Source organism: Cyanistes caeruleus, chromosome 8 (genome assembly GCF_971803275.1).
Source record: "Cyanistes caeruleus chromosome 8, bCyaCae1.hap1.1, whole genome shotgun sequence".
NCBI lineage: Eukaryota > Metazoa > Chordata > Aves > Passeriformes > Paridae > Cyanistes > Cyanistes caeruleus.
Genome location: NC_141708.1, coordinates 21,023,995 through 21,048,699, shown reverse-complemented (window position 1 = coordinate 21,048,699; position 24,705 = coordinate 21,023,995). Strand labels below are relative to the sequence as shown.

General features: G+C 37.8%; 1 long non-coding RNA gene across 1 annotated transcript in view; it reads left to right on the top strand.

Annotated features, from left to right (window-relative positions):
- Positions 1-24,705, top strand: part of LOC111931067 (uncharacterized) — a 46,941-nt gene that overhangs the window by 3,322 nt on the left and 18,914 nt on the right. The window contains exons 3-4 of the long non-coding RNA XR_015290199.1: positions 600-745; positions 2,502-3,764. This is a non-coding gene — a long non-coding RNA (uncharacterized LOC111931067). The remainder of the gene's footprint in view (positions 1-599; positions 746-2,501; positions 3,765-24,705) is intronic.

The following is a 24,705-nucleotide window of genomic DNA, read 5'->3' as shown; positions in this document are numbered from 1 at the left end:
CTTAAACATAAATTTTAAATTTGTCATGAGTTTGTTTAGAATGGTATTACTATGCTGATAGCTCTAGTGTGTAGGTGACTGGCACAGGAGGAATAAATTTCATGCCTAATAAATTACAGCCTTAGAGAGAGAAAGAGCAGATTACTAAGGTGTTTGACAGTGTAACCACCACAATGACATGTCAATGTGCCTTGTCTTCAGATGACTTTTGCCATGAAACCAGGTTAGGTTCTTTTTACCTCTGCATCTTGGCTGGCTGTGTTCTAGGAACTGCAATGACACCAACACTTCAGAATTTTTATACACTGACTCATCATCAGTCACTATCTGAGCTAGATGGGAGCAGCCTATTACAACTGGAAAATTTACATCAGAGTTGTCATCCAGCCCCTGAATACAAACTTTGTTTCATTGCGCAAGACAACTTGGTTCTTAGTTGCCCTTCTATAGCTGTGTTCTGTTGCTGTGCAGACATAGTGGGGCTTAGGTCAGCAGAGAAGACTGCTACCAATTCCCTGTCTCTTGCAAGGGGTTTCTTGCTAGAAATTCCGCTGGGAAACCGAGAGTGCAAATGTAATTAATTTTTTTCATCTCCTCAGTTACTGTGTCAACTGCACCGAACCCAAAACTTTTTTTAAACTACACTGCATTCTGAAGTGACTTACTGTGGAGTAAGTATCATAACAACTGTAACAACAAAATTCAAGGAATGTTTTTTAAAATGTGAAACATGTAGAAAAGAAAGGTAAGCATAATAAATATATATTTTTGTGTATTTAATCTAGAAATTGCTAACTAGGGATGAAGTTAAAAAAAACATTTTTCAACTTCTAAAAAAATTGCAGGTAAAAATTTATTATCGTGTACATGCAAAGCATGTTTGATAGTGTATGTGCAGTTAAAATTATACAGTCTATTCACAGTAAATGCAAACAAAAAAGTCTTTCTACTTTTGTGCTAACAATATTATTATCCTAAAGTAGATTTTGGTGTTTCATAGAGCAACAGGTGGTTTTCAGGAGCTTGACTCATATACTGGTTCAGAGCTTGTCAATATGATTGACTACCTGGTAAACAATCCAAATGCTTTATTTACAGTAGGTGATCATTTTAATAGTCTAAACATTTACTTTGCAAATAGGGATTTTGGCTAATATTTATGGTCATTTCTACACATGAACACAAGGAAATTGAGGCAAAGAAACTGAAGATGTCAAATGTGTTTAAGTTAATAATATTAAACCTCATGTCAATGTTGTAATTTGGCTTTATTTGGCTTTTTTTTAATCATGGACCTCTTGCTGCTCCATGGTTCCTTTCCAATAACATGCTCTGTGAGAGCAGAAAGACTCTTGTCATCAAGCAGTTTACAGAGCTGCTACATCTACCAGCAACTAATGTGGCAACTAACTTCTTATATGGTATTGGTGTATTTCCTTAAAAAGAAAAGGCTGTTTCAAATTATTCCTGTTGGTCAATTTAAGCTTCCCATTTTACTTTGCACAGAAATGGTCAGATATCTCAGGTGAGATGCCTACAATAAGTTCCCATATTTTTTATCTGACTTGCAAGAGCACATTTTCATAATCAGTCCTTGATTAAGTATTTTTGTGTGCAGGTATGTTCAGTTTAATTTCAAGGACCTCTGATTCCAAACCAGCCAACAAGATGATCTAAGGAATTTTTCTAAATATAAAATATTTTTCTGGGGGCAGGGGTACAGGTTTATCAGTATCTCTGCAGGTTTTTTTCCCCAACTTCTAATATTAGGTGGTTTTATGTATCAGCTCCTTTCCCAGTGGTTCCTTATACTGAATTTGATTTACTCAAGTATTAAAGCATGTGTGTGCTGGGAAGTACAAGTTTGGTCTGAAATTTTAAGTGTTCTGCTGGTTTGGAGTCTCACAAGTTATTTACTTCCCTACTGCAGGATTTACAGTCTCAGGGGAGTTTGCAATAATGAATATGTTCAAATTCAGCACGAAGTCAAAGCCTTTAGACTGGCTTTTTTTTTTCCACTTCTTGGAAAGCCACTGGCTGAAATTAAGAAGTACTATATGGAGTAATAATGAACTCTTTCTATATGTGGCTTGACGTGATTGGTTTCTGACTGCATAATTGTAGAGATCTTTAATATTTTCATAGATTCTTTATGGCTTACATTATTATCTGATTTAGTGTGCAAGCTTAAGATTTGTAGCCATTTATTAGTAGATATAGGAGTTTTCTGACATCAGCAAGTACTAAATGGCCAAAGTGGACTTCAAAGAGAAAGCACTTAATTTGTGTATCAATTTATAAACTCCCTCCATATACAGTGGAGATATAAATCCACAGAATAAATATACTTCTTTGACATACTTTTTAGTTTCTTATCCTTATTGTATTCAGTAATACGTCTTGACTAAAACTCTTCAAGTGTCTCAGAGGAGCTTCAAGTAATTACAACAGAGAAAGACAATTAACCTAATGCAAAAATACTTCCTTTTTCCTGCCCCCAGATCCTGAACTTGCAGTTATTTTCGTATAATTGGACCCTTCAGTTGCGGAAAATTCAGTAGGATTCATTGAAAGATTGCTTTGTGAACCTTTTTCTTCTTTGTTCCACATAAAATGCAGTGGCATTACAAAAAGGACAGTGTGTATCTGGCAGTCATGATTTTAAGGATCATTAGGATTGTATTGAGAGTTTTATCCTGCTGTAAAGCGAAGAATCCAGAATGACATCAATTCATGATACCTTACTGGGCCTGAAAAATCTGTTCTCATTCATGTTATGTCCATAAGTTTTGGTTTAGAATCTCTTCAGTATACCAAAACCATGATTGTCTTTCTCTATGGCTATATTCCTAGCTATTAAAAATCAAACTGTGAATCTCTTATCCATAGGGAAGATCCCTGTGCTTTGCCTTGTTTTCCTGTAGGTGTCAAGTGTTAGTGGCATTTTCCCTATTACAAGGTGACATTGCCATGTCAGTATTCAGGGGTAGGAATGAAAAGTTCATAAATCCTGTCCTACAGGAGCTTGGCTATAAATTATTAGTTCTGTTAAAAATTTTCAAAATAATTCCTATTTAAGGCATTATATGCAATACAAGATCATGTATTCAGTGTACTTTAAAAAGACAACAGTTGATTATTAAAAATTTTAACATTTTTTGAAATTAGGAGCTGATTGGGTTCTGCTGTCTTGAAGCTACTGGAGGATGAGAAGCAAAAATTATGGGCTATTAAGTTTGCTGCAAATGCCCTAAAATGCCAGGGGTGAAATGAAATTTCTGTTTTGGCTTTGGGCTCTGTGTATAGAAAAATGTACCTGATGCCAGACAACAATATTTTCCATGTGAGTTCTCCACTGTATCAAGATTGCCAACTGTATGGTAAAGTATGTGCAAGCTGGTGCTGAAAGAGGGGCTATAGCCTCAGCAATGTCCCGTTGGGCAAAGCACGCTGTGCTTGTGAAATGTTGCCTCCTGAGAAAACTTTCTGCCTTCATCACAGTTCCCCTTGCAAAGCAGTTAACCAAGCCTAGACTCACATTTTTCACTCATACTGTATTTGATTTACATCAGCTGAAGGAAATGGTAATGTGCAACAGTGACTCTGGAATTTAAACAGAAACCCACAAGGGATCTCCATGCTGAAGGCCAACTTCCAAATATGGGAGAAGAGAAGCAGCCGTAGTAGCCTGGGAAGACATCCTCAGCACAGCAAGGGACAAAATAGTTGGGAGTATATGAGCTTTTTGGAATTTGTTCAGAAAGGTAACTGTTGTCATGTTTTAGTCAGAGTGATGGAATGAAATACATATACTGTGATTGCAGAAAGAAGTATGGTTTATGTTAACTGTCTAGGGCCTGAACAACAGAAGTGCAGCTATTTTTTTCAATTTTATTTTTAAGTATGTTGTAGTGCACTTACTCCAGATCCAAATGTGTATCTAAACTCTGCCAATATCAATCTGTTAGGATCACAGTTTAATCAGGAAAACCCATAAGAAAAACATTTGTGAGGAAATTAGTGGGGCCCAGTGCCAGGTCTGGTTGAAATTCTGCCAGAGCATTTTCTCTCAATAGAAATAAATTCACCAATATTTAGACCCCACATTCTGCAAATTCTGATTCAAAGGCTTGAGAAGAGCTTTTCATTTACATATAGCCCCAAAAATGTAAAGGTTCAACAGATTCTGTTTGCTCATAGATTCACTTGTATTTAGCAGTTGCAGATTTTTGAGGCTTCTGATTCTATGAGCAGCACTAACTGCATGTCAGCCAGGCACATAGAGAAACAGTGACCTAGGGGCCAAAAGAGTACAGAGCCAAAGCTGCAAGGGCAACTGACAGAGCAGGATAGTGCAATGTGATTCACATTTCTAGTGGGCCACTGTTTACAGAATTCTCTGTAAGCGGTACCCTTGTTCACTGCATTACAGACAAGGCTTAGGACCTTTTGTTAGCATGAGGATAAATATGGCTTTTAGAAACTAACAAGGAAAATTAAGCCAAAGTCTTACAAATTTTAATGCCATTAGAAAAGCCTTCCTCTTATGGATGTGGGCTTCTTATGAAAGAAAATAATTTGTAGGCTATTTTTCCTACTGACTCTGAAAGAACTGAGTTTTCTAGAATAGCACAGGCAAGAATGACTGTGGAAGAGACAAGGGTGCTTGTTTTCCTGGAATGCTGTCAAGGTGAAGGTGGGAGCAATAGATTCTAATTTTCTTTTTAAACTCCTTAAAGGAGGTATCCTGTGTTCTGTCAGCAAACGAGAATTGATTGCAATGTGTTTCAAACTTGTTGAACTGACTGCTGTCTAAGCAACAACTGAATTTAAGTTTCTTTAAGGTCATACGGTAGTCCATGTAATAATATATTATTTATATGTCATTAGGTAAAAGCATCAACACTTTTCAGGTTGATTAGAAGTGCAAGTTGTAGTGGAAAGGACTCCTATGTTTCAAGTCACAAGTTTCTCAAATTAGGATTTTATGTTAAAGTTGAGTCATAGTGATTCTGCTATCAGTGAAAGATTTTACAGGAGTGCTACTAAATGACACCCTTACGTTTCTGTTTTCTCTCTATCTTTCTATAGAGCTGTTCAAAATTGGAAATGTAGCAACTTGGATAAAGTTGTTTCTGCCTAACTGAGGAGATTTTGGACATTATTCTGTAAGAAGACATTGGTGTGGCTGCTGTTTGGCAGGTGTATTTTATGCCACAGAAGGCTTAAACTCTAATGCCTGATTTGGTTCTGCTTTTCAGTCTCCACTCCTGTACATGATCATAGAGTCCAAAATTAATTCGCAATGTAAAAGATTCCACCTCCTAGTGCATGCTAAAACTGTTCAGACTTTAGTTGAAGAATTAAAAAAAAAAATGTGCTACATATAGCTGTAAATTTCAAAATAAGGGGTTCTGAATGTTAAGTGCCTATAACTTCAATAGAGATATATTTTCACTATATCATCATCGAAAAAGTTATTTATTTCAAAAGCTTATATGGAAAAAAAAAATTCAAAAGCCATTTGTACAAATTCATAATTAGACCCATCAGGGTGTATTAAATACATAGACACACTATTTCTACTTCAAATTCCCATTTAGATTTTTCAGCTGAACATATGTACTTTGGGAATCGTTATTTTATTCTTGCTCCCCTTTTGTACTCTTTCACAGACATTTACTGTTGACCACCATCAGAGTCAGGATACTGTGCTAGATGACACACATGGTCTGACTGGGTATCTTCATGTTGTTCCTGTGAAATGGTTCTGCTCTAGTGCTTCTATTCATGAAAGAAGGACCAAAATTTGTGTCAGGATAATAAGAAACTTCAGGGTGATAACGTGTGATATGAAAGTAACTTGTTATCTGCTGTTCCTATTACATCCTCTTTTCTGTGGCTGAGCTTTTCCTCTCCTAGAATTGACTCATCTCTGTTGCAACAAAGATATATATTGTATAAACACAGTACTGCTCCCATTTGATAATTAGTGATAATGTGAGGGAAAACAATGTGTGCTGTGTCATCATATCCTGGCACTATGGACAACCATGGACACAATCTGAGAAGCACAGCTGTGGATCAGGTCATGGAGTGGATTTGCATCTAATCATGTGGCAGGGACTGCTGTCTGAATAAACTTTTAAATACTATGCATGCTTTTATCATGCAAAACATGAGCTATAAGAATTATACCTGTATGAAATATATACACATTAAATATATGTGCAAAAATACCTATATTAATGCATGTGCTCCCATGCACCTGATTGACATGCTTATCATAAATGGGTAAGGTTGGGAAGGGATCACAGGTGAAGTTATCTGGTTCAACCTCTCTGCTCAAGCAGGGTACATTGCACGGGATTGCATCCAAATAGTTCTTGAATATTTCCAGTGAAGGAGACTCCACAACTTCTCTGGGCAATCTGTTCCAGTGCTTGCTCACTTGCGCAGTGAAGTTCTCCCTTATGTTCAGGTGGAACTTTCTGTGTATCAATTTCTGCCTGTTGCTTGTCCTGTTGCCCTGCACCACCAAGTTGAACTGGACCCATCCTTTCAACACCCTCCCTTCAGATACTTACAGTAACCACTGGTTCCCTTCTCAGTGGTTTCTTCTTGGGGCTGATCAGGCCCAGCTCCCTCAGCCTTTCCTCATAAGAGAGATGATCCAGTCCCTTGATCATCTTTGTCACCCTTTACTGGACCTACACCAGGAGACTCATGTCTGGAGGAACCAAGAACCAGACACAATGCTTCAGATGCCTCTCATTAGGACTGAGTAGAGGGGCAGGATCACCTCTCTCAACCTGCTGGCAGTGCTTTTCCCAAAGCACCCCATGATAATCTTGGCTTTCTTGTCACGAGGGCATACTGCTGGCTATGAACAGCTTGTTGTCCACCATGACCCCTGAGATCCTTCTCTACAGAAGGAACTTCTGTACAGAAGGTTACTTTCCAGCAGATCGGCCCCAGCCTGTACTGGTGACTGTATTTATGTCACTCTTTGCGAAATATTTTCCTTGAATCTCCTTTATGTAAGTTGGGAGTAAGCTTGTGGCATTTCTCTCTCAAAAAAGAAGCCTGGAAACAACTTCCCATGGCTTCATGCGAGCCTATTTTCAATCAAAATGTCTCTAACTAATACAGCCTAAAAATTCCATGTGTCTTTAATTAGGTTTACATTTCTCTTGGAGACTGGGAGCAAAGGCAGAGAGAATATAATGCAATAGAAACCCTGGGAAAATTAGATCTGAAAATGAGGTAAAGAAAACAGATTCTGAGTACAGGACTGAGACAGGGAGATTTATTTTGGGAGCATCATTTAGGCATTCTACTGACAGGACTGCTTTGAATTTGCTTCATGAAAGGAGATTTTATTTTGTCCATGAAATAACAGTGAACATAGGAAACATGCTTTATATATTTTAATTTCAAATTAATGATAAAGGAGAGGAAAAACATGGGTCAAAACTGAGGCACAACTTTTTAAGAAATTACACACACACACACATCTGAGTACATACAGTTTGTGTGTCCACAACAGAAACCCCTTGGGATGTCGACTTCCTGCTGCTGCTGTAGGAAACCAGTACTTCTATAACTTTCAGGAAGAGTTTAAAATAATATCACTAAGTGTATTTCCAAATGTGAGTTTGAGCAGGGAAGGCCATTTGCTGCATTAGCTGTTGTCAGGAAAGCTCTGTACAGACAGTGAGTTTCTGAGGACTAATTGTAGTCCTTGATGGTTATGAAGTGTATCACTGTGGCACAGCTGCTTTCCATATCTTGCAGCTGAGACAATGCTGAGGTGAACATAGTAACCTTCACCACCAGACACTGAAGTCAAGTTCTCCTTTTAATTGTCTTGTTGCAAAATACAGGAGTGTTAGTTAAATAGCTGCAGTATAAAAGAGAACCATGGTTTGTGGATTTGTGAGGCTCAAATCCTAAGAGCAAATGCCCTTCAAGTGGCTACAGAAAGAGCTCCAATACTCTGGGGACCCCTTTGATCGCATGTCAAATGTACAATGCCAAGATGAGATATAAATATCAATTGCCACATGTTGTGATAGGAAATAAACCTGCCAATGAAAGAGCAGATGTCATTGCATGAGGTCTGTCTTACATGGAACAGTAAAAAGATTATTATGTCCATGACACTGATCAGGGTTACACAACAGATAGCAAGGTCATTGAATTTGTGCATTTGTGGTTCGGCTGTAAGAAAATTTAAGTTCTATTCTACACTGACAAACAAATGTCATTAGTCTTCTTAAAAACAACCAAAAAAAGTGAGTGCAAAAAGAACTGAATATATATTTTTAAGAAACAATAGTATCACAGATGCAAAAGTCCAAAGCAGATATGCTGACTTTATAATCATAAGAGACGTGTCCTTTTTCCACAAAGCCTCTAGTGGGTGCAAGCAGATGAACACAGAGCTGCTGTGTGAGTGGGGACTATGGCCTTTGCACTGAAGTCCAGCAGATCATACGGAACCATGCAGCAGGCTACACTGTGGAGAAGGAGGAACTGGAAACACTGCATCCTGGCTGCTGCCATTCTGCTCTCTGCCCACAAAATAGGAAAGAGTAGAGTTGCAACTCAGACCTGTGTCTCTAAGAGTAAGAAAGCCCTAAGAAAAGAGAAAACGAATCTAAAAAAAAAAAAGACATATGCTCCCCCAAAAAACCCAAACCCAACTAAAAACCCCCCACCAAACCCAACACACAAACAAAAAAGCAAAGTCCACCTGGCCCACAAATAGCCCAATAGGCTAAATCTTCACAGCTTAGATTCTGCTCAGGGTCTCTCCAGTCCAGGGTTGGGACTGCAGGAGGTGCATAAAGGCAAGAACTTGGGAGGTCCAGGAGTAGAACAAGAGGAAGTGTGGACATGCAGTAAGCAGAGAGAAAAATCCTTAGTAAATGCAGGTCTAGAAGAACAACAGCTGCCAGAGGCCAAGGGTTGAGGTGCCTTGTCCCAGAAGAGGTATGTAAGGAACCTTGCCCAGCACCTGTTCATAGTGTCCCAGGCTTGGTTTTCTGTGATAACATCTAAAATTGATACTATATTCTGGGAAAACAAAAGAAAAAAAGAAAAAAAGAAAGCAAAAAAAGACAAGAAAACACAAAAGCAATAAAAGATTTTAAAAAAAAAAGAAAGACAATGATAACGATGACATTCATTTGGAAAGTGTCACTTAGGAAAGATTCAACTCTGGCACAAACTGAGACCAAAATTATAATTTTTTTTTTAAGAATTTTTTTTTTTTTTTTTACTGATAACAAAACAATTTAAAAGTGCATGCAAACATAAACTGAGTTGTATTCAAAGTGTTGATAATTGCATCCAATGAGCCTGCTATAAACTGTTAAATACTCTTAAGTTATGGCTTACTATGAGTACATTTGAACGTACAGACACTTGCAGGAGCATCCCAGGGAATTAACCATGCAGCTGATAAAAACTACAGAATGGAGAAGTGTGCTTCTTTGCTCCGAACCCAGTGTGTGGCTTTCCCACCTCACCCAAAATCAAAGGAGTTTTGTTTCTTTCTACTTTCACCTTCTTCTCTCTGTAGACTGAATTTCAAGCAGGTAAATACATGGGAAATAAGGTGTCACTGTCCCATTGGCCTGTAAAATCAAACAGATGGCAGCTAACACCTTAGAAATGTATTCTTTCACAGGTGCCATGGCCAGAAGATGGCTTTTATGGTGAGAAAAGGCAATTTGGCACTACTGCTAGCGCTACTGCAAATGTTTCCATGTGTATGAAATGCTCCAGAGCATCATGAAAATCTCCAGGCTGTTTCTCTTTTGTCTTTCTCATTTAGCATCCTACAGCCACACTGAGTTCAGACTTCTTAATATTCGAAAAGCAGAGAAAGGTACCTTCATTTGAGATAAGAAACATGAAGTACTTCCTCTGTACATTTTACTAGGAGCACAAATACTTACACAGGCTTTCCACAGGAAGGTAGCAGCTGTCATATAGCTCAGATCACTAACCCCTCCAAGTTCAATCAGACTGTGACCAGTCCTGACACTTTCAGAGGAAGGTTTAAGAAACCCCATTTTGGAATTCCTACCTGTGGAAGGAGGCTGTGGGTGTTCTTTTCACCCCAATAATGTGGCAGTGAATTCTTCCTGTTACTTTCATTGCAACCTGAAGATTAAGCAAACTCCTTTTGGACATAGTGAAATAGTGCTGGGTCAGAATTTAGATGCATTCATTCCCCTACACATGAACATCCCATTTGGGTGGGATTTCACAGGCTGCATGATTCACATACTGGCAAATGACATTCATAAGTATTTGGATTTACAAAACTGATGAGCTCACAAAATTCCCATTGTAATCTGCAAAAAAATATAGATACAATATAATGATTTGAGATTATGAACAATAAATACTCATATCTTTTTGCTGCCAAAATTTACAGTTATTAAGAAACTGGAAGTATTGTTTAGCAGTAATAATAATATTAATTTAGCTGCTGGTAGATTGATGTCCATGGTTGTGTGTTATCTGTTTTCTCTGCAAGTAATGGTATTGCTTATATCTATTGGTACGCTTTACAAGTTCATTCATCACTATGTTTTTCAAAGGATGGTTTAGATATTAGCTAATGTGTAGTACTCTCTTCCGAGGCTGGCATGGCATAACTCTTATTTTAGAAAAGAAGGAACTGAGACCTTTAAAAACAAACAATTTTTCCTTCTTTAGTAGTGCCTGAAATTGCAAAGTCATATTTTTAGGCTTAGTCTGTACTGCCTCTTTTTGAAATATTTGAGACACTGTCTCTGTGCTTTTGTTTTATGTAATTTCACATTAACAGAGTAATTACACATCAGACTCAGAGGTGTCAAGAAATGGTCTCAGAATTAGTTTTACAGTCCAACCCTATTATGAGTTTTAGCCAATGGTGTTGGATACATCTTTGAATAAGCACCTGAGTTGCAACACCCCAAGGTGTTCAACACTATTAGTTCTATTCTGCCAGTTCTGATTATTCTAAGCTAATTCTTTTGACCTCTCTAGCCCAAATAATATACATGGCTATGAATCCATTCTCTTAAATTCTTAATGATAGGTGTTAGATTTCAGATAGAGATGATGTGATGCTACTTATATCTTGGCAGTATCTTTTTCTCTGAGCTCCCATTCTTGAAATGTTTGGCATAGTTAAAGCTTTCTTACATGGGGGTGAGTTATTTACTCTGTGTAAATTATACTGTTGTAAGACTTCTGCTTATGTCTCAAATGTTATTATGAACATTTGAACATGTGGAAGAGCATTTAATATAAGCTACTAGTTTTATATACCATCAAGACAAAAAAACCCAAAAAACCCTGGAGCTTATACCTCAGTCTTACATAATTTCTGCATAAGCCATTATTTGACCTAGATTTCTTAAGTACTTAACCCAACTTTGAAAAATTTTATCCTAGTCCTAAGCACCCAAGGAAATATCTTTACTGAAATCCTCATGTCACTGAATTAAGTAATAGAATGCACACATATTGTAACAGAGCAAGGAATATACCCCTGAACTTCAAAGAACTTCTGTGACCAGGCAAAAAAATCTGGAGACTATTTTCCTGTTTTAGCATTACCAGGACTAATGTGACAGAATTATATTTTTAGGTATGTGCACATTATTCCCAAACACATTCAGTCTAGACTTAAACTCTCTTGACAGTCCAGAGATGTTCCTGGATATTGCAAAGGGAGCTTTGAAGCAGAGCAGGAGCTGCCCTTGGACTGTGTACATAAACACTTTGAACATTACTTCGTCTGGTTAAAACTAAATCCAGCTTCTTGTACCAAATAAATTTCTTCTTCTGTACAAGTTGCAGGTAGTAGCTCAGCAATAGCTAAGGTCAGCAGTGTCTGACCACAATAAATAGTGCTATGGTAAACAGTGCACAGTCTGTGCTGGCTAGAAAACTGCAGAGCTTGGTGTGCCCGAGGTGGCTTTGTGGAGAGCCATAAAGGAATAACTGATGTAAAGGAAACTTTACAACTGTGGATGGAATTTGGGGAATATCCATTTAGTCATGAGTGTCGCTGGTGAGTTTTAATATCTTCCAGAATATCTCCCAGGGTCTGCAAAGCTTTCAGACACTCTGGGAGATGGCAAGCAGTTCACGTAGGACTCTCGGACAGAATGTATGTAGTCTGTGACATTCCAACAAGCTTTTTGGTAACAATAGTCTATTGCTGTTACAAAACTGCTACTAGCATTCTCCTGAGAGGCCAGCATATCCCCTCAGCTATGTTTAAATCTGTGATAGGAAGCGCCTCAACAGCAGTTGAAGGCAGTGCAGCCCATTTGCTAACAGTTGTCACAACATGCACAATAGATCTGTAAGCTTTTCCTGGCAAATAGTTTATGCCATCTCCCCTAGTAATTCTAGGAATAGTCTGCCCATTTCATGTGGGACAATATTAGTTTTCTATTTGCTGAAGAACTGGACATACCAAGTAGCACACAGAAGGCCTGCAGAAACACAGATATTCTTGCAGTGGAAATTGTATAGATTTACTATGAAAAAAGTCAGTAAGGTTGTGCAAACTAATATTTTATTTATGTGTTGTCATCTGTAAAGACACAAAGGCCTTGCCTTTGTTTGGAATTAGGCCTGCAGACACTGAGGTAGAGGAAACAGTACAACTTCCAGTTCTTTAAGAGAGAGAGCAAACAGGTGCTTTTCTTGATCCTGGAGTCATCTCTGCTCACACTGTTTTTTTTCCTTGTTTCTTGTGAGTTTACCTTGTGCAAGAACACCAGAAACTGTAACTGTGGTTTATTGACCAAACAATGCCCTGGATTTCAAACAATCTGCAGTTTTGCAACAATGTGAGCTGTGACAAGGTCAAGTTTTTGAAGACCAACACCCCAAGGTGTGCAATTCATTGTGAATTGAGAAAAGAATTGTCAGTTCAAAGTATTTATATGAAGCAAAGACTTCGTGAAAAATCAGTAAAAATAATTAATGTGTATAAAAGCTAGTTTAAAATCCCCTTTAAAAAGAGATCACCTTTAATCTGTTCAGAAATACAGTTCATAACTCTTTCTGGAGACTCTGTGACAGGCTCCCTTCACGCCCTGTCTTTCATCTCTCCCATCTAGCCCATTGACTAATCTACTTGTTAATAGCTCACAGTCTGAAACAAATTCATCACCCAAGTCTGTATTGCTTAGGTTGTAACTTTCTCCTGGACCTGACAATGGTGGTGCAAAAGAGGCATTAAAACTGAATACTAATGCAGACAACTCTTCACACCCACAAACTCCGGGGTCAGCCAGAGAAACTTAAAAGGAATTCCGCTGTGACTGCATTGTCTTCAGACACTCAGTAGTGATTTTTGTTTGATGGCTGGAGTCAGGCTTTTCTTTTGAGAGGCACAAGTTTGTCTGCTTATTATCTGATGAAAAGATCTTCTTTCACTACATCACTTTAGGTAATTTTCTAATCTCAGGTAATTTAACATTCAGTTTTTCTGCTTACAATTTCAGTTTTTGTTTTACCATTTGTATTATACAATTGAACACTAGTTCTCGAGTTTTCTGATTATTTAATGTCATAAAAACTCTTTAATATGCCTAATTCCTGTACCTCATTTGGGGACAAAAGCTCAGAAAAGGTGCACTATAATTCTAAAATCCCAGACAGTAGTTCAAGTAACAACCCTTAATTAAAACACTACTCTTAATTACAATACTACATTACTTTACAGGATCCGACTTACTTTCTGTGGCCCCATTAAATGTGGTAGTTCATGAAGGTATTTACTTTGCATTGGGCTTATCTTTATTAGTGGCAAGCACCAGCCTAGAAAGGGATTCAGAATTTTCTTCTATTTAATGTCAAATATTTTGCGCTGTGGATAATGTCTATAAATCTATTGCAGAGAAAGTTAGAGAAAGTGGCACTCTGGTGAGCCTTCTGAGACTTAATATTCTCACAGATGGTGACTCCTAAAACATACCTTATTGCAGTTTGGGAAATTGAGCTTTTCAATGCAGAATGCTGGAATTCATAAATATGAACTCTGCTTCTGCAAAAGTTCCTGGTTTTCACTGGGGCCTTCAAGGTCCTACAGTGCTTCTCTTAACAAACACTGTCAGAGAAGCTGTATTAACTTCTCCATCTCCAACTTAAAGCTGTATGTTGGCTAAATAGCTAAACTTGTATAGAATATATCAATCATCTTTATGATGGGTTTTGGAAATATTTCTTTGAAGTGTCAGGCCATTTGATAGTTGAAGAGAGTTGAAGAGAGTTCATACTTAGTTGAAGAGAGTTGGAGAGAGTTCATACTTTTTAAAGGACTCTTATAGTGCAGTTAAAGTCTCAGAAGGAATTATGAAGTGGCTTTGGAATGGTCTGCATTTGCACATTGGTACCTATCTCAAATCTTATCTGCTTATGAATAAAATGCTATTTTTGACAGCTACTCCTGCATATTTTGATTGGCCAAGAAAGGTTTTCTTCCTGTTCATTAATTTCTTGCAGTAAAGAACTCAGGTTAAGTACTCAGATTAGGAAAGATGCAACGTGAGAACCCTTGTATATAGACTGTCTTTTGCAGCCTTGGTATTCAATCAGGAGCCAGAGTAAAGAGCACTTTCTCAGAGTGGCATATGATGTTCACGTACTATAGGAATAAAAGCAGAAGATTCCAACTTTTCTCACCAGTGTTCATAGGTCTGGTTAGGAATAGTCCTTAAAAACAAACCAAGCCAACCAACCAATATCCTATACCCCCCACACCCCCTCCAAAACACACACACACACAAAATCCAAGCAGATGTGCTTGGGTTTTAGCTGTCACTTTCAGAAGTAATGAAACTCCTAGTATAGAAAGAACCAGGTGTTTTTTTTCTTGGGACAGTGGCTGTACTGGATTCAAATACAAATTTAACCCAAGCTTTGGCTGGAATCCATCTGACGTAGAACATCAACAATAAGGATGCTGTTGGATTTTAAATTTTGTGGGACACTAAGTTATTACACAGAATCCCTAGATTTCTACAATCTTTTGAACAACCATTGATTCTGCCAACATCTGTAGACAACTCAGCAAATATTTCCTCCAGATTTCTTGCAAGGGTAGTGCATGCTTATTGCAAGCTTTCTCCTTGTCAATACCAACTGCAATAACAACTTAATATAGTTGTCAGAAATGTTCTGTATTTCTGAACTCTGTACATCCACACTTGCTGTCATACACAACATAGGAGAAGGATTCAAAAATAATAAGGTTGAAGATTGCTAAAAAAACAAATCAAATCCAGTTTAACAGCAACTAAATCCACAAGGTTTTTACCATCAGATGTTTTTTGTTTTAGTGGAAAAAAAGAGATTTGGGATCTTGTAGATAAGATCCTAGCTTTTCATTCCACTAAGTGATCAGTGAAAATACTTTCTGTGATCTAAAATAAGACATGCAGACCGGAAGTATAAAAATACTGTTTTCTGTGGGAAACCAAATGCAGATTCAGTGTTCCTTGAGTCAGGCTTTTTGCACTGTTTATTTGGAAAGACCTTGATTTCAGTTGTTCTGTCAATGTAAGTCATGCAAGAAGAAAATTCTTCAGTGTGACAGCTACATGGAAAAGAAGAATTCCTTTTCCTTGCCATGTTTCACACAGTTGTTATTGTCTGTGTAACTGGCCAATGCACAAATGGTCTATTCTGTCCCTAAGAAAAGCCTTGAGGCAATAGCTGCTAGAGAGATTAAAATTTTTGGTTTTTCCTGTTTTCCTTTTCTTTTGACAGAAATATGATGTTTGCATCTCTTTCAGACTAATCTATTAAAAAAATTTCACCAGGGTTTGTTGTTACGCTGACATGGTCTGACCCTGTGAAGAAGTGCATATATGAGAACTGAGTTATTTTTGAAGTTTTAGTTGATATATTTTTTTCTCTGCAATGTTAAAGACTAGTTCAGGGTCAGGAATGCCCATCAAATGGAATAGACAGAATAGCCTGTAGTTCTTTTTTGGAAAGCAATGCTGTCTTGCTGCCAGTACCTTTGCCAGAATGTTGTAGGCTGGAGCTCTAGTGTCTCTCGTATGGGAAGGTGAATTGTTACCTATCAGTTACAGCTGCTGTGTCACAGTGATTGTGGCTTATTTCTTCCTTTGGGGGAGAAAATGGATGGTGGGAACATGCATCTGTTGAAATTCCTAGAAAAGTATTTCTTGGTTGGTACAGAGATCAGGACCCTTGCAGACCACTCAGGAACTGACTAATTCACAAGGCTCAGCACCAAACAACCTCTCAGTAGGTCACGGGTGTGAGACAGTGCTGAGAGCTTGTGGTGGCTCTGTGTGAGTGAGGGATCTGCTACAGCCCCACTGGGCATCAGGCTGAGGGAGTGCTGGGAGCTCATACTGCCAGGAACTAGAGGGAACAGCGTGGGTATGAGGAGTAGGGTTAAGCCTCTGTGTTGGTGCAATCTCCACTTTGTCATGGTGCAGCTTCTGAATTGTTAACAGTCAAAACTGCCCTCCATCAGTTTTCTGTTTTCCTCACTGAATTGGATACAGCTAAACTATGCTTTCTCTAGTGATTTTCTGGATTCTTGCAGTGCTACAATATTTTTTTGAGCTACCACATTCCCGAGGTAACTAAATCTTTCTTCCCACTCTCCAGCTCTACTGTGTCTTCCTTGGTAGGGAATCTTTTATGTCAATCCCTTTTATGTCTTTCATAGCAGATCTTATAAATAGATGGTTATATACTGCTGTCACTCTTTTTCTGTATACATACATTTAACTTACCTGCAGTATTATCAGGGCAGGGGCAAGACGTCATCATGTGATCTTTATCTGTACTGCACCTTTTTTCTGATTCTTGCAAAACCAATACTAGTGTGCAGAGTTACCCAAAATATTGCAATTGCTATGTCTTATCTTTCAATGGTAATGGCAATCTCTGCATTAAACAGAACTACTATTGTTAGTATTTTTATATAAATGCTATGATTTTATGACTCCAGTAGTCAAATAATGTTTAAATTCAGATAAGTTTGACTCAAAGAATTCTAGAATCTCATGACATAACACTGAAGAAATTTGGGAATTATACATATATATATATATATATATATATATATATATATATACATCTCATGTAAATTTAAAATGTGTTATTTCATTTCACTTTAAAAGAGTCATCAGCAAATGTGGCTGTCCCAGTGCTCACTGATATGATTTTGTGACCAGCAGGAGACAGAAGCATGGCTTAAACAGAGACCTATACAAATATTTTCTTATCTCTAGAAAAGAGAACCTGCTGCTCCTACTCTGTGATGTCTTCTTTATAGTGACATATTTCTTGAGATTACCCAGAGAGCACAAACATTTCTTTCAGGTAAAATAAAACCCAGATTTTTGTTATCTCTTTTCAGCTCCACCTCTGATGTCTATTTTCAGACAAATCTGAGCCTCCATGGCTGAAACAGGTTTAGCATTCGCACGGCTCAGAGCAATGAGTCACATCTTGGTTCTGTTCAGTAAAGCACATAGAGTTCATCATGAAATACGAAGTTATTTCCAGACAGGGCCCCTCTCTGAAAAATGTTAACAGGTGGAAGCCCTAGTAGATAACTTAATGTCTGCTCTTCAAGAGAGGGTTATTTTTACCACCAGCCTGAGTTTGGTGAGTGCAAGTGTACCATGCAATGATATACAGAAAGCATTTATAGCTGGAATGCTCTGGAGTGCCATGTCCCTCCCCATTTTTAAAGCAGAAGAGGCAAACAGTCTGATAATGTGTATGCATTTGTGCATTCATGACACCTACATGAGGACACGATTTGATTTCTAGGCACAGAATTAATTTGATCACTTAGACAGAGAACTGGGTTATGAATAGCAAATCCATAGGTGCTTTGATGAAAAACAGTGTACAAAAATATTTTTCATGGAAACGCAGTTTTTCTTTGTGAGGTTACTGATCACAGTAAGTTTACAGCATGTAAACATGTCTAAAATTTCATATGCTTATATATAAGAAGTCATCTAAGAAAAAACATATTTTTATCCCTCCATTAATTTTTTGCTTGAAGAAAGATTATTAATTTGTTGCTTCTCAGAAAATTTTGCTCTTTTTCCCAGTGTCTAGCTTTGTTTTTTAACACTTGAAGAAACACATGCCCATGAAACTGAGGAACTTTATGAAGAAATTTGAGCTGGTAACTGAGTGCAAAAGTCTTGTCTGATGGCTGCTTAGCTGAGGAAGAAGAGATTTGATCACTTGTGGAATTCCCCCTGCCTCATCCCACGTGGATGGGCAGTGACCTGCATTCTTCCCCTGGCTTGGCAGCTCTGGTCAAGACTCATCACAGTGACTTCAGCGCCTTTGACAGCACTGTCCGCTGAAGTACTTGAGGCTCACCAGTGTCCCCTGTGAGTGTGGATAGCAGTGTCTTATAAAAGCATTGTGGATTCCCAGTGTGCTCCTGAGAGAAAGGAGCCCAGCTTTGCTCAGGTCCAGCTCTGTGGGGAAGGACTGTAGAAAAGAAAGCCCACAGAAACCGTGTAAAATGATAAGTCCCGTTGTGGTGTAAAGAGAGTTTAGGTTTAGAAATTAAGAATTTAGTGGTGAATCACATGAACTGTCTTTCCCATTTACTGAATACATTAAAAGTTTTTAGAAAATTCTGTGTTAGCAATACTATAAAAATCTGCTTTTATTGGATTATGGATTGCATTGAATATCCACAATTGAAAAAAGGGAGGTTGTGCTCCCCACATGCTTCTAGCTAGGCCGCTAATATCTCTTACTGTCAGAGAACTGTTCTGTGTATTTTCATTTCTTGGTCCTTTCTGAAACACCCAGTTTGCCAGAATGCCAAATAGAGGCATGTTTTTGATGAGTATCTTTTCTTTAGAAACTGGGCTGAGAGCCACAGACTTACTTCCAGTGAACCACCAAACCTTCTTTTAATTTGATGACCTCAGTTATTTGGATGAACCCAGACAAGTTTATCTGTGAAAGTGTCTGTCTTTTATTGCTAATCATTTGAGCTATTCAATCTTTTTAAATCCTTGGCTTTTTAGGCCTAAAAGGGTTACATCTCTATGTAGACATTTTCAATATTCTGTTTTCAGGACTTAAAAAAGCATTTAAAGGCTCTTCCTGTATTTAAGATAATACTGATAACTGCAAAGAAATTTTTTAAAGCGAAGATTTTTGCAACATCAGCCAGCATACAATAGTATTTTTTATTCAGGTATAGATGTGCTTAATAAGTAAAGAATGTTGCTTGCATATATTAAAATCATCTTTTCTAGGAAAAGACATGAAGCATGTAGTCAGGTTTTCTGATGTTTTGTTTAAAAAAATTCTCCACCAATAAAACATGGACTGAACATGGACTTGCAGAATATCCTTTCAAAAAAGGAGAAATGATTTAATGATTTTCAAGGTTACATGAATAGAGGTAATGTAAGGTTACATAACTGGAATACACTGGAATACAGGACAATAGCAATGAAATGGAATGATGTGCCTGACTTCAGAATAGTCAGTGCTTCATATAAACAGGCTTTGAGATGGGTAGAAGGAAGTTTTGTGCCATGGGCTCTCAGATGTTCAGCAGGCTCTGGCACTGCAGTCTTCCTTCCAGACCTGGGCAGTCGGAGGGGTCACCATTTCTGTGCTATCACACTGCAGAGAAGTGAGAGTTCCCTGAACCAAGCTACTTCAAGCTCTAAATGTCTAAACTTTTCAAAAATTACTTCTCTGTTTAAGATTGTCTTTTTTTCTGTTTTCAGTTCTTATTTTGTTTCAGCATGAAACCAAGGCCTTTGATGATTTCAATAGCCAAAAAAAGTATAAATAAAGAAAGTGTAAGTAAATTATAAAATCTGGGAAGTTTTACAGTGTTTCAGTAATATTTAATATGTTCTGACAAGTATCCACTTCTTTATCTTAAAGCTTGTTGAATCAAGATGGTGATTGTTAACTCAGCTGAATTTTAAGAAAGATAGATAGTGACATGAAAGGGATTATTTTCTTCCTCTGATTTCTTGGTTTTATTTAAAATCAAGAGCATCACTGAACATAATATGTTTTTATTAAGTTATCAACAGCAGAAGTTGTCTTTTACTGAACAAATTACAACTTTCAGCTACTCATGGAAATTGTTCTTAGGATACTCTTTCAAGGACATGGAGAGCCAAAAGTAATCAATTATTCTGGAAATGGTATCTGAGAGAATTTGAAATTGCCTGAACTTGTCAGCATAAGGGACTCTGTGCTTGTGTAGTGTGAAATAAAAATATTCACAGCTACCATAGGAGATACAAGATACTTAATTTTTTTCTAAACTTCATAAAGCGTTTTAAAGCACTCACATAGGTGCTGTACTCTAGTAAGGTGGTGTGGTGGTAGCATCTACTGTCTTAATCTGCTCCTAAAATACTAGGTAAACACAATCCTATGTCTTACCAGTGGTTAAAAATGTATTAGGAAATACCAAAAATAAAAAGGCAGTTCAGTCTTCAACAGAGTAGGTCTGCATTTTTCTGTGGTGGAAGACAAGCGTTCAAAGAAATTACCCTTAACCTTTTGTATTCCAGAAAGAACTGCACTGAACATGGGCTTGTTTTAGTTTTAACTCCCTTGTCTGACAACTGCCCCTCTTCCTGCAGTGCACAATGATGCTTACAGGTCCAAAAGCTACAATGTCCTTTACATCCTGAAACAGTCCTCTGTGCTTGCTGTCGGCAAGCTGTATCATGGAGATGGATGCTAAAAATCTTGGCACATTCGTCTCTGTGAAACACAGTATTTTGAATTAAAGAGAATAATTCAATAAGGTTTTCTAGCAGATGCAAACAAATTCCTGAGAAGCAAAGCCTGACCTCTCTAGTGTGATTTTTTCTTCCTGTATCTTACTCCACAAACTTTGAGAAAATGCTTCCACTTATCACAAAGCCTCCCTTGTCCAGATGAAGAGGGAATGCCCTCATTTCCATGCACCCTGAGGGGCTCCCTGAAACACCCCTGTGTTGCCCTGTCTCACTGGTGCCCTGGGAGCAGCCCGACTAAGCAGAACATCGGATTTGTTCCAGGCACTGCTGGCTGCCAGCACATTGTAGGACTAACTTGCAAAGAATGTTCCCCTTGGCAGGCAGCCTCCTCCTGGCATCAGTGCCAAATGATATCAACCATAATTGTTACTATTTATGATTTTTCTTGTTGCTTTTATGAATCACTGCTAAGACAGGTTATTCCAAAGCTTTGAATAACTTGTACACTGGAAAACCTGATAATAGGTAGAGGATAGTATGAATTATTTTGAATTGAGTCTACAGTTTTCTGAGCTGAGAGATAAAAGCATATTCTTCTTGAGCTGGGAGCTCCAAATAAAAGAAACGCTGAGTCTTAAGACTCCAGCATTGACACTGTCTTGCAATGTGCCCTGGAGGAGTTTCTTGAATGTCTCTCTTTGTTTTCTTTTACTTATACTTTTCTCTATATTCTGTTAATCTGCACTTTTTTCCAGCTGATTTTAAACTAGTGTAAGTAGACATAAACATGTAAATAAGTATTTCAGCACTGAGCGTAGTATCATCTGTATGCAATGCGTCTGACTGTGTATAAAACCTGTGTGTGAATAAAATACATAGATAAAAATGGTAATTCTGTTTTTGCCTGAAACTAACACACAATTAAAAATATAACAATTCTGTCCTCTTTTGCTTTTCCCAAGTAAGCCAAATGCAAATATATATTAAATTCCTGAGGCGAACAATGCTGTAAGTGCCCAACAGCTCTGATTCATGTTTGCACTTCCAGAAACCCTGGACATGCTGTCACAGGCATTCTGGAAAATGTTGAGTGAAACAGCTATGCATGCACAGTAATTCTGGCATGTCCTAAAAGCAGGTGACTACTGTGTAAGTACAGTGTCATATGAATGCAGGCAGTTTTTATCAGGAATTCCCAAGCAGAAATTTATTTGTCCTTTTTTAAGTATCATGACTAAAGCAGATACAAAAATCCATTTTCTGTAAAAGAGAGAACATTGTATGCAAGGTGCTCTGGGGGTGGCTGGGTTTGGATGCCCACTGATGCAGAGGAAAATAAGTCCAGTCTTTGGTGCTGAAGAATAACCTTCTGTAGCACATATGGGCTAGTAGAGACTTCTGTGATAGAACTTGAAGGATGCGTGAAGTTCTAAACAAGGATGTCTGTGTTTTTCTCCACTTCTTGTGATTGACTGTGACAGAATATAGTACCCACCTCTTCTTCCATTTCCAGTGTGTTTAACACCTTTAATGCAATGATGTTATATGAATAATATTGCTTTTTGAATTTCCATACTGTTGCAATAATACTCATGACAGAGTTTTAGCTTTTCATTGCTTTTAGTTATTATTATATATTTAATTTGAAATGCAGTACTACATATTTTATTTTGCAAATGAGAAGTACCTATCAGACATCACTGTTTATACTGGCAAGCTTATGAAATATACTATTCAAGAAAAATATAATGTTTTTTAGAATTTGAGATATCACAGGAGTGCAAATCCTAATGTGGGCATATAATGCAACTGCATGTATCCCCAAATATATGCATTTTCATCGGGTCACCCTAAGTTACATGAGGAAATGAGCTGTTAGCCAGGGTAACAGACAGACCACAAATATGAAGCATGTAGAGACCCATGCAAGGCAGCACAGCTATGTTACGCCATCAGAGGTCACGACACTTGTACAGGAATAGAAGGGCTGGTGGCTTGGAAACAAGAAGCAGAAGGTTTGAGCTGATTAGGGATGCCCTGCTGATGCCAGTGCTTCCCCTTGCCTTTAGACAGGCATTATGGCAGAGCAGGCACAATGCTTATCCTGTGTAGAAAAACAGGATATTTCTTAGAGCAAGGCGTAGAGTGAAGTGGAAAAATGTCGAGGTGTACACTGTGTAGGTCACTCACTCCGAGGAAAGGAGAGGGTAATTTTTTCAGTGTCTCAAATAGAAGACTCAACTCTGGGGAGGTCACTAAAATGCTTTGAAAGCCTACACTGGGGCAGCAAGCAAACCCTCTACATCAGCATTAGGGAGTGTGCCCTCATTCCTGGTGTCCAAGCACAGCAGTCTCCAGCTCACATTACAAAGATGTACAAGCTCAGTTGTCTCGTCTCCTGACCCAAGCCCATAAATGCATAGAAATTTTTTTCATATCTTGCTTACTTTATTCTAAACTCTAATTAATGCAAAACTCTGAAAACTCAGTTTTGTGGACAACCAATGTGATGTTTTATTATAATTCAGTTTCAGAGTTAAGTATCAAAGGATTTTTGGTGTAACCCTGCCTAGAAAAAGTTGTAATACAACTGGGAAATCTTCTTGTTTTGTAAACATGAATTACAGAAACCAGAACCACTACGTTAAGTTTGAGGCCGTTCTGAATGAATGGGTCTAGACATACTGGCATTTTAAGTAGTAACCAACCACAAACTTGGTATTAGTTGTTCAGGTTCCTCTTTCTTTTTTTAATCTTTGTAATTCTTAGAAAATAGGGGAAGGATGGCAGGGAAGTAGTGGTTCCTTTAGTCAATGCTACACTGAAATGCTTTTTTCTGTCTTTTCTAGTGAAGAAAAGGCTTTTCCAGAACTTTTTTTCCCCACCTTGTAAGTAATGTTTCAGTTGAATTACCATATACGTTAATTTTCAGCAGTCATCTGGAATCCACCCTGGAATGTGGGTCTTGCATTTTCCCACTGTTAAAATCATAGAACTAAAACTCTTCCATATTTTAGCTATATCATCAAAGTATATTGGTAGTGTATCAAACTGCAGATCTATCAAAGTGTCAACAATTTAATTATGACTAGTTCTGATTTATTAATTTTTACTCTAAATGTTTTGTCTTCCATTAACTTTCCTCTACCCTGAAGCCAATGAGCCCCAGATTGTGAAGTGTTGGCTGTGTGACATTATGTCACACAGTCAGTGTGTTCAGGTGTCTCTTTTTCCCTGATAAAGAGAGTCTGCTGCTCTAGGACTTGGATGTTCTCTGCTGATGACTGGGACAGTTTTGAGCACACCAGGAAGTCTGAGGCCAGAGTCATGATTTTGCTTTAATGGTGTATTTCTCAAAAGCCATCCAAATGTCATAGTGATAGAGTGCTTCAAGTACATATTTAGCTTATAAACTTTAAATGAAGAGCCTATCTGTTATGCTAGAACAAGTGAAAAGCTTTAGAAATCAGTTGTAGTAAAGCAAAACATTTGATTTATTATTTTTTTCTCACTTCTGCTTCTCATATGTTGTTCCTAGTGACCACACTGTAACTGAACATTCTTTTTTTCATTATTATTTTGGTTTTTCTTGAACTATTATGTTCTTTATAGAACTCTGACTGTATTCTTTTCCTAACCTTTTTCACTAGTGTAATTTCTCTTTGCATAGTGTTTAATTTTGCTATAAAATTATTTACATCAGAGCTGCAACTCTTGTTTTAGTTACTGATGCTGGCCTTACAGCATGGTTACAGCACTGCTCCTTGTTTCCATCTCACAGCCAACTGAACAGAAGTAAAAGGAGAATAGACAGGATACAGACTAGCCTAAATTTCTTAGGTTTCCATTCAAAGTCATATTTGGAAACCTTACTGTGACAAGCACTGGTGAAATTAGGTGGGTTTACTGTGGTAAT